This window comes from Prionailurus viverrinus, chromosome A3 (genome assembly GCF_022837055.1).
Source record: "Prionailurus viverrinus isolate Anna chromosome A3, UM_Priviv_1.0, whole genome shotgun sequence".
NCBI classification, from domain to species: Eukaryota; Metazoa; Chordata; class Mammalia; order Carnivora; family Felidae; genus Prionailurus; species Prionailurus viverrinus.
In genome coordinates, this window is record NC_062563.1 from 70700656 (window position 1) to 70712787 (window position 12132).

Consider the following 12132-nt stretch of genomic DNA (forward strand, 5'->3'; position numbering starts at 1 on the left):
TTTGGATTTAGCAAAACCCTACCCACCTGGCTTTCTTCCTACTTTCATACTCTCTTTACTTGGTTTTACTAATCCATTCCCATGTCCATAAATATAATATACATAACTTTCTCCATCAAACTTCAATAACCAGTTGCCTATTTATTCTTTTTACTTGGATCTCTAATCATATTTCAAGAATATGACGAAGACAAAATTCCTAATTTTTATACCAAATCTTCTTTTCCCACTCTTTTAGTTGCTCAAGTCAACTCCTAGGAATAATTCTAGGTTTGTGTTTCACTAACTCCTCACATTCAATCCTGTGGAAGATAGTATCCACCCTACCTCTAGTTTGTCCACTTCTTTCTGTCACTTTCACCACTATTATAAGTCAAATCATTGTCATTTGTCAACTCACAAAATCCTCCTAATAGTTCTGTTTGCTTCTGTTCTTTCCTCCTCCTTCCCCACTTGAAAACTTCATTCATCATATAGTTGCCAAAGTGATTTTTTAAATGTAAATGTACAACATTATTTTCGTATTTAGAACAATCCAGTGGAATTATATTTATTTACAGTGGAATAATTGTATCAGATAATCTCTGTATCATATAATCTCTATTACCTCTCCAACTTCATGACATAGAACACTCCTCTTATCCTCTAATCTCCAACTACAATGTCTTTTGAAATTACTATTTCTTCTGCCTGAAAGCCTCTTTCCTCAGAATCTTCACCTCGCTGGAATCTTATCATCCCTCTGACTTCAACTTAAAGGGGAGCTCTCACAGAGAGAGGCCTTCTCTGGTCATCAAATAAAAAGTAGTCATCTAGTCAGTATCATAGTCCCTGCTTTAGTTTTCCACACAATTTTTTTCTTCTTTGCATACACATTGATTTGTAATCCATTTTGCATTAGAATGTTAGCTCCATGATGACAGGGATCTTATCTGTTCACTATTATATCCCCAGAAACTAGAAAAATACTGTACATATATTATACCCTTAATTTGTGTTGCATGAGAAGTTAGATGTCTTCCAGTTTAAAAAATCAAAATTATATGTCTATGTAAGACTTAAGAATCATGAGTATGCTCACATGTGCATAATATTTGGATAATATCTACACAAATATGTTCATAATCTAAACCAAGATCATTATCACTAACATAAAAGGTATATCAACTTACTTCAGCCAAATATTTTGGAAGGAGTATCATACAAAATGTTTTGACTTCTACATTCTAGGTTTTGCTCTAACTGTATTTCATATTAGCACTCCATCTCCTCGGTATAATATTTTGAGAATGTTATAATCTAACACTGCATGTTGATGTTGATGAAGAAGCATTATTTTGACTCAGGATTCACCTTCTTTTTTCCTCTTCAGTTGCAACCGCTGTCTGTGTTTTGTTGGGATTAAAGACAAATCAATAGAGATAGGTGGCTCTTTACTATGTAGAGAAAATACCCAGTCTCTATACTGTCTAGAGAAAATAAATGGCAGTCTTTACCTGTAGGAAAGTTCTTTCTTTGATGTTAAATGTGTTTGATGTTTGAAAGTATTCCCTAGGGTTCTACTTTTAATAAAGACAATTCATATTTCTTAAACAAATTAAAACTCTATTATCTTTGAACATGCTTGCATTATAGTTACTTTAGTATTATGGGTTGAATGATGTGGAATAAAGAATACCTACCAATTTGGTTTTTTTTCTTGAATTTTTAAAATTTTTATTCATTTTTGAGAGACAGAGACAGACCGTGAGCAGGGGAGGGGCAGAGAAAGAGGAAGACACAGAATCTGAAGCAGGCTTTAGTCTCTGAGCTGTCAGCACAGAGCCCAATGCAGGGCATGAACCCAATAACCATGAAATCATGACCTGAGCAGAAGTCAGATACTTAACCCACTGAGCCACCTATGTGCCCCAAGAATACCTATCAATTTGTAACCACAACCAGAGTGGTATGTGCCACAGAATAAAAGGTTACATCACCTTAAAAGTATTTTCTTGCCATGAGATAAAATATTTCACCTTTCAAGTTGCTTCACCTATATGTTAATCAGTTTCTTTAAAATATTACAAATATTCATGAGACTTCACACATTCTCATGAAAAGACTCTATAACATGGAAAGAAATGTAAATTACTTTTCAGACTTAGTGATATTTCTGTAGATACTGATAAAATTCCTCTTATATCTATAAATATAAGTTTCTCTCCTTGATATTTTTTCCATTACAAGATATTTAATAAAATGGAGACACTTATTGTCAAAAAATTTTAATTATTTTTTAGCATATCATGCAATTCACTAGCTTGCCAGCATTAGACAAGGCCAAATAGTATATGAAACTGCTGAGGAATTTGATTACACATTGTTGAATATAAAAAGAGGATGTCCTGGAAAATAAAAGATGCAGTTATCACTCTGCCCTTTCTCACTTCGTAAATCAGCAATTGGAAAGTACAAGACTGAAACATAATAAGATCATGTAATTGTCAATTTTTATAAACATATGTTGAAGGCCTTCACATAACAGTTTTAAATCCTGGACCCAAACCTCACGGAGATGTGGTGGCTGCCCATCCAATCCCAGTCTTTATTTTCAACAACTTAGATTTGGCAAATTTATTCCTTTTGTCGCCCATCTCTTATCTCCCTAAACCCAAGTCTAAGATTGCAAATCTGGCATTTGCATACTTAGTGATTATGATGGATGAGCTGGGGAGTTGGTCAACTACATGCAGCAAAATTTCAGGAAAGTATATAAAAATGAGAATACTGCATACTAGTAAGGGTGTACTTTCTGAAATGAACAAAGCCCACGGTAATATAAACTAGGAGAATTCTTTTGGAAAGCAATCTGATATTCAAGAATATTACCAAGATTCCACAATTATTAATTAATTACTAATTTTATTTCTTTTCTATCCATTTATTTCTGCTACTGTATTATTTTTAAGCAAATTCCAAATATTTTTCAATTCATCTGTGAAATTCAAAACATTCTTTCTAAGACACAGATTATACTTTAGAATATGACCACAATACCATTTTCCTACTCACAAATCAAAATAAATTCTTTAATAGCCTCATACAAACAGTAAGTGTTCACATTTTCCTGATTGGCTTATAAATCTCTTCCACCTCCTACCTGGTTTCCTCTTGTCCTCCTTTTTAAAGGAGGAATATGTTTTTAAACATATTCATTGAAATTGGTTGATATGTCTCTCTTACATTTATTATTTTTTTAAATGTTTTTGTTTATTCATTTTTGAGAGAGAGAGAATGAGTGTGAGTGGGGAAGAGGAGAGAGAGAGGGAGACACAGAATCTGAAGCAGGCTCCAGGTTCTTAGCTATCAGTGCAGAGGCTGACGTGGGACTTGAACTCACAGATGGGAAGATTGTGACCTGAGCTGAAGTTGGACGCTTAAAACTGACTGAGCCACCCAGGCGACCCTGTCTCTTACATTTCTTTTAATCTATATTAACATTTGTTATCTGTCTCTTGGCAGTGGAATATGGACAACTGCTTTTGGGTCCATTTCCTTGTTTTTGCATTTACCTAATGTGCGAAATAAGTGGATTTTATCTTTTAAAATGAATTCAATACATTCAATAAAAACAAATTCAAATTTGACTAAAACTTGATACTTAGTTAAAAATGAAACAATCATGTTAGAAAAGTAAAGTGTTTTGCATTATAGAGTGAAAGAAACATGATGACTACTGATTTTTAAATATTTAACTGAGGGGTGCCTGGGTGGCTCAGGTGGTTAAGCCACCGACTTCGGCTCAAGTCACATTTTGCGGTTTAGGAGTTCAAGCCCTACAACAGGCTCTGTATTGACAACTCAGAGCCTGGAACCTGCCTCAGATTCTGTGTGTGTCTCTCTCTCTTCCCTCCCCCGCTTGCTCTCTTTCTCTCTCAAAAATAAACATTTATAAATTATTAGAAAATTAAAAAGTAAATATTTAATTGATTTATTTGTTCCAAGTAATATAATGTATTAGCCAGGCTACTCCACCCAGTCCTCTTTCATTCATCTCCTATGGTATATACTGGCAACCCCGAATTTCAATTAAGTTTTTTTTTTCCTCCCTCTCTTTTTCTGCTTCTTACCATAATTAGCTTTCTAAGTCTCTAGTGTGTTTAAACAATTTACTCCAATTAATTTGGATCAGGTGATTTTGTACACTCTTCTGACATCGACAGATATTGAGCTGCCCACAATAATTTCATTTTCTAATAAGCAAGTCGGGCTAGAGGAGAACCTGAAAGAGTAGAATACACTGATTAATAACCCATTTCCACTGTATTTTCCCAGTGTGTATTGTCAGAGGAAAAGAGAGGTTTAAGATTGATGTATGAGGTGAGTGCACATTTGCAAGTCCCATCTAGCAGCAACGAAAATATAAGTATATGCTCAGTCTCTGCTAATAGCTTTTCATTGCTGCAGAGTTTACATGTTCCCTACCGGTAGTGAGCGTTTAGATTTTGAGCCCAAAGAAATTCTGTTTTAGATATCACAGCTATCCTCCTCCAACCTTCCACAATATAATACCACTCTGCAGCCTATATTTTTCCATAAAAACACTTTACAGAGAGATGCTATCTTTTACTATGGACTAACAAAAAAATCATTCCTTTTTTTATACCTTTTACTTATAAATGATGTTGCTCTTACAATAGTCAAAACCAAACATGGTCACAGTGTTCTTTTCATACCTCTCACTTATTCTTCACTTTTCTCAGAGACTCTGCTGATAATCTGATTTCTTCAAGCCGTCCAGTCCAGAGCTATCAACGTTCCTAGTAATCTTCATTCTTCACTGCCATATAAAATGTCCTGCTCTAGGGGCACCTGGGTGGCTCAGTCAGTTAAGCATCTGACTTTCGCTCAGGTCATGATCTCATGGTTTGTGAGTTTGAGCCCTGCATCAGGCTCTGTGCTGACAGCTCTGAGCCTGGAGCTTCCTTCAGATTCTGTCTCTACCTCTCTCTGCCCTTCCCTTGCTCATGCTCTCTCTCTCAAAAATACACATTTAAAAAAAAGAAGTGTCTTGCTTCATTGTATTTGAATTTCCTGTGCTGTCAAAAGGTACAAACTTCCAGTTATAAAGAAGTCATGGGGATATAATGTGCAGCATGGTGACTATAATTAATAATACTGTACTGCAGATTTAAAAATTGTTAAGGAAGTAGATCTTAAAAATCCTCATCAAAAGAGATAAATATTTTGTAACTATGTATGGTGATGAATGTTAACTATGCTTATTGTGGTGATCATTTTGGAATATATAAAAAAATGGAATCATTCACTATGTTATACTTCTGAAACTAATATAATGTTATATGTCAATTTTACCATATGGATATATATACACACACATATACACATATATGTGTACATATATATGTGTGTATATATATATATATATGTGTGTGTGTATATATAATATATATATATTATATATATATAATATATATATATCTGACACTGAAAAAATAATTCCTTTTCTAATCCACTTGTCTAACAGTATATCTTTTTACTGTAACATGCTTTCCCACATTAATGTGATAATTAGTGAATACATAAAAATCTACCACTCATTGAGCATCTGCTATTTACCACTTGAAATTTTGTTGTGTATATTACATTTTTGTAACATTTGTGAAATCATTTCTTGTAATCTTCACTATCTCTGAGGAGGACATTTATATTCTTATAGCTGAGAAACTAAGGTTCAGAGGAACTAAATAGCTCGGCATGTTTTACGAAAATAGGAAATGGTAGAGCTGGGTTTTGAAACCACCAACCCCATGATTTTCCCCCATTTTACATTTCAAGTCTTCCCTACTCCCAGAAAGTATCAGAGACTGGAGAAATGGGTCTGATTTTATCTACGCATTCTTTTATGGTATAAAATGTCTTATGTGTGTATGAAATTGGCAGGCAGAAAACTGCTGTTACAAATGCCAACCACAATTTCACAGGATATTTGTAGATTTGGTAAATGGCAAAATTTAGCTTCTTAGCACATCTAAAAGGGAACTCGGTATCATAGTCTATCTTCTGACATTCGAACAAAAATAGAGAAATGTATTTTTAGAATGTAAACGTGTCCTTGCAATATGTTGCCAACAAAATCTATTGGAGTTAGATTTTTAAATGCCCCATTGAAATTTAAAAATTGCCTTAGGAACTAGTACTATGAAGACAAAGCTTGAACTTAATGGCTATTTACTTAGCAGAAGTCACATACCATCAATGGGAAATAGAGTATTGAATCCCTTTTTTAATAGACACCTTTAAAAGGAGGATAAATTTTTTCACAGCTACAAGGATTAAGTTATATCCTTTGCTAAGTATGTAAATGTGACTAATTGAATTAATGCTCTGTCCACAAGCCAGATCCTTCTTCTGCATTATTAACAACTATGATGAGGAAGTGTATTAATAACAAAATAACACAAGACAAAAGTCATTACTCCTTCCAAGTTAGCAGCATAGTGAAAAGAGGTGAAAGGTTACTGAGTAACCACTATGGCAGGACAGTGTCATAATGCCCAAGTATAAATTATGTAGTTTAGTCTATAAAAATATTCATCTGAATGCCTGGAAAAAAAACAATGATGAGTTACATGGAGAAAGTGGGAAAATTAATTATTAAATCTGTCTGCACTCATAAAGACCTCCTACCTAAACACTAAATAGTTCAAGTTGTAGTTTGACCTTTCGTACACCTTTTACATAGGCTCCCTTTCTTTAACAAAATGCTACAGAGAATGGAAGTGTTGTCAATTAAGTAAAAAGGGTGTTTGCATCAACCTTTTCATGTGTGGAATTTAATGACATTTTAAGGTTAAAGTAAAAGTCAAACATCGATTTTTTTTAGTGTCTTCCCCTAATGCACCTAATGAATAGACATTCCAATAAAAACCTTTTAATCCATTCTAAACCTTCCACTATCAAAAGACTTCTTTTCTTTTCTTTTATTTTCATTACTTAACTTTTTTCATCCCTACTGACAAAGATTCAGGACATAAAGAAATGCCGAGTCAAGATGACCCAGCAAATCCAAATCCAGAAGATCTTGACAATGATGTATTCTAAAATAAAGCTAATTAGATGAATCACACCTGTGCACACACAATTTAGAAATCAGGAGACTGGAAATTCAGAATTCTGACACTATTAGATTGGATGCTGATAATTTTCCACATGATTGAAAAGATGCTTAGATCTCTTTCACTTTACTTACAAGGTATAATGTAGAAACATGCTTGTATCTACATATTTTGCCAACATAGACTGGCCTAGATAAAATATGTAGTTGAATCACGAAGTATCAGTAAATTCAGTCCCATAACATCATGAACCACAAAATGAATTATAACAAATATGATCCTTTAAGTAGAGCTTTACAATCTAAATTTAGCTTTGCATATGTAACATTTACCTCACAAGGTGATCTGAGAATGAAATGAGACGATCTCCATTTTATGGGTAACACTGAATAGTGTATTAAAATCACAGTATCAGAGAATCATTATTTTGGCTTCAACAGATTTTTACTTCAAATTCTGAAGAGCACTGAAAAGATCAGCACATTAAACATATAAATAAGTAACTAAGCTTTCTCCTAAGTGCTAGATAGTAAAGGAATAATAATAGTAATAATAGTACAATGGTTAACATATATCTAGCAATTACTGTGTATAATGCAAATTTCTGAGTGTATTACATGTATTAAATATTTTAAAACTCCTAATAACCTTAACCAGGAGATATATTATGATTCCATTGTATAGAAAAGAAAAATAAAGGAGAAATTTAAGTAACTTTTCAAAGTTTCCATAGCTAGTCAGCTCCAGAGCTCAAATTCAAACCTTGGTTATCTGTGTTGTCCAATGTCCATATACTTAACTGCTGTGAGGTTTTTTTGGAAACTAGTTGAGATATGCTGAGGGATTAGAGTTTTCATCCAATGTTGGGGAGTAAATGATAGTAATGTTTGAAGCAGCAAAGGTGAAGAAAATCAGAATGGCCTACTGCGGTCTGTGTGAATGTAAGTTTCTGAGAGTTAGGGGTTGGTCCAGCAAACCAGACCAGAATGAGGTGAGAAGGTACAAAAGAATAATCTCACTTAATTCCCTTTGCTAATGAGCTTCTGCTCTAACCTGAAGATTATCAATGAATACAAACTGAGTTCAGAGTTTCTTCTTTAAATTTCCAGAGTATATAGTAAAAAGCTTTATTCAGTACTGATCAATTATTTCTTCTTAAACAAGTCCATAAAAGATCTTTGCACTTCCATATCTGAAATATCTGGGGTGTGCCATAGCTGTGGAAAAGTACAGAGAGTCTTGAAATTGGAATCAAAGGATGTGTTTTGAACCCAAATTCTTTCCTTAATGTTTTGGGAGACTGTGGAACACAATTCATGTATCCCTGCTGAATTTCAGTTTCCTCTTATGTGTAAAAGGGATAATACTTTTTTTACAATGTTGTTAATAAATGTCAAATAAGATCTTATATATAAATGACAGTGACTAATAGTAATAAATGGTCAGATGATCCACCATTTGAGTTACTTAACTATTCATTTTAATGGAGATTTAACATAGCTATTTTGGGGCAAGTTATGCATTTTCAAAAAGAGTGTGGTAAAAGACAGTTATCACTAAAATCATATTGAAATATCAAACTTGTGACCTGGCAACTTATCATGAATTTGCAATCCTTGAAGGATAAGGTAATTGAACATTGAGGGAGGAGTTGTATTAATATGCTATTGCTTCTGTAACAAAAGACCACAAATTTAGCAACTTAAAGCAACACAAATGTATTAGTTGAAAATTCTGTAGGTCAAAGTCTGGATTTGGTGTGACTGGCTTCTAATCTGAAGGCCTGGCCAAGAAAGAGTGTTTTAAAGCAGTTAGGATGTCAGTTCCTCACAGTTGTAGAACTGAAGTCCCCATTTCCTTACTGATCAGCCAGGGGATGTTCTCAGTTCCAGGAGCCCACCTGCATCCCTTGCCCTGTGGCTATCTCTATCTTCAATGTTAAATCTCACACTTCCCTTTTAAGGGCTCACCTGATTAGTTCAGACTCACCCAGGACAAAACTCTGTTTTTTAAGGTCAGTTGGTTTGAGAACTTAATTATATTTTCAAAATCTCTTCATAGCACCAGCTAGATGAATAACTAGAAAAACATGTATGTACACCCAAGAGAGGGAATATTAAGGAACCAGGTTAGAATTCTGCCTACCAGAGGGGCCATTCAGTTTCCCATTGCTAGAATACTCAGTAAAGTATATCTGAAATGCTTCTGTTCGGCTTCAACTGTTTACTATATCTACCACTTTCCTGTTAGGGAATACCCTTGCGCCTATATATATATATATAGAGAGAGAGAGAGAGACAGAGAGAGACAGAGAGACAGAGAGAGAGACAGAGAGAGAGAGGGAGAGAGAGAGGGAGAGAGAGAGGGAGAGAGAGAGAGACAAGTTCAGAAATGGTAGCTACCATATTCCCTTCCTGGACTCTTCATGAGGTGTTAGAGTGTTCTGTTAGGTGAATGAAGATTGGAACTGAGCCAGAAATTAAAACAAGATTTAGTATTAGTCATGGATCTATGATCGTTCATTGTCTTCCCATTATGAATTTATATAGGTGCTGCTCTAACAATGATTTAGAGGAATGTTGTCAATGTGGTATCCATTTTACTATCTGTTTCAGAATATCTGAGGATAATGTCAAAATGCAAATATCTTGGCCTCACGAAAAATTTACCAAATCAGACTCTCTAGGAATGTACTTTAAGACTTTGTTTGTTAATTATTTATTTAGAGACAGAGAGCACATGAGCAGGGGAGGGGCAGAGAAAGAGGGAGAGAGAGTGAATCCCAAGCAGGCTCTGTGTTGTCAGTGCAGAGCCAGATGCAGGGTTTGAACTCAGGAACCATGAGATAATGACATCAGCCAAAATCCAGAGTAAGACACTTAACCAATTGTGCCACCCAGGTGGCCTCAGTTTGTATTTCTAACAAACTTCCCAAGTAATTCTAATACTTACTCATTCAAAAAGTTGTGACTATTGAAAATATTTTCAAATTCATTTCAATTTATTTATCTTAAGGTTTGACTAAAATCCTACACAGAGAGTTACAAAATGGATTAAACTTTAAGCTTTAAACTCTGAATCATCCTTCCTTCCTTATAAGATGTTCCAATAGCTTAGTGTCCAGGTCTGTCAAACAATTTGTTCTTTTCTTGAGTCATCTTAAAGTGATGTTGTTATCAATAACATTTTGTTCCAGTACAGACTTTATAAGTCATTTAAACCAATTTTCCAATTTTACAGGCAAGAGAATTGAGGCATAGAAAGTTTAAGTAACTTATAAAGTCATCCTGATCTTTAGTGGGGAGATGTTGACATGAAAACTGTGTTCAAGATTTGAACCCCAGTGATTGTTCCAATGGAGTATATTGCCTATTTTTATGTGAACTTAGTCAATACTGAAACATTTTTTTGTAAAAAAACAAACAAAACATAAACAAGAATGAAACAAAAATGCGTACACATTGAAATTTAGGAAAATCACGTGAAAATTATGGTTTCATCTTAAAACTAGATGACTCATTCATAGACTTTAAAAATAGTTGATAATACTGCATTTTGGTTAGTATCCAGTAAAACAGCACCAATATATAAAGTGTTTCATTTATCTTTAGTACTTGAAATGCTCCATATGCTATCCTTAGTGTATTTAAATCTCATTTTATTTTATACGCTTATTTTAATAATTTATGTTTCAAATGTCTAACGCTTTAGCTTTTTTTGTGCTGCCATATTTCTAAATAGATTTTGCTTACACTTAAAATATTTTTTGAACTTCAAAATTATTTGGTTTTATTTCACTGAATGGTAATGCTTATATTTTCATATCATCAATCTTTTATCCTGATAAATAGCTCTATTGTAGGGACATGAAATAATACAGAAATTGGCTGCTTTTGAGTGTGAAAAAGCATTAAAAACAACTCTCCTCTTTGCATATCTCTGTTTTATAGAGATTCTCCTAAAACCAGAGGCTCTTCACATTCATAAATAAATGATTCATAAAAATAATTACTTAAAAACATCCTTCCCACCAAGGTGATGTCATCCTAACACAATACCTCCTACTTGGAGTTTGAAAAGCACTGTCAAACTTTGGGCATTTTTAGAGTCTGTGGATTCAAACTGAAGAAAGAGAAGCTAGAAATGAGGTAGAGATTGGATCCTATTAATTAAGACAATTCTGAACCTAGACACCCAGACTACTCTCCAATTTACTATATTCCAATCTATTTGTCAGTTTATTTTTTTATATTTTAAATTATCATTTTTTTAATTTTGGGTAAAGAGAGAGAGAGAGAGAGAGAGAGAGAGAGAGAGAGAGAGAATGTGAGCAGAGGAGGGGCACAGGGGAAGGAGAGAGAATCTTAGGCAGGCTCAGCACTCAGGGCAGAGCCTGACAGGAGGCTCAATCCCATGACTCTGGGATCATGACCTGAGCCAAAATCAAGAGTCAGATGCTCAACCAGCTGAGCCACCCAGGTCCCTGTATTTGTCAGTTTATTTTATTACATAACTGTCAGTATATTTTGTTATATACAGCTTTGTCACCAATCTCAGAATCATATTCACTGTGGTTAAACAAAGTTTATTTCTAAAATTAAATATGTTCAAGAGAGTAAGGTTTTCACTAACTGCATACAACTGGTTAATTGAATGAGATTATTCCTCTTGAATTCTTCAGTGAATTAATTTGGAAGTTTTGACTGATGAGATAGAATGGAGCAAGCAATTTTGGAATGAAGGATATTTTAGGACATTGATAAGTCTGGCCAGTGTGACATAATCAGAGTCTTTGAATAATATGTGGGGATGAGAAAACTATAGAGAGTTCTTGGATGGGTTGTGTGTGTGTGTGAGAGAGAGAGAGAGAGAGAGAGCAAGAAACACTGAAAGGATAATGGGAAGATGCTCACCAATTCTTTGGCTCACAGCCCAGGCTTCAATGAATGCAATGGATTTCAAATTTAAACTTACTTTCCAAGAAAATGAAATTCAATTCAATTCCAAAACT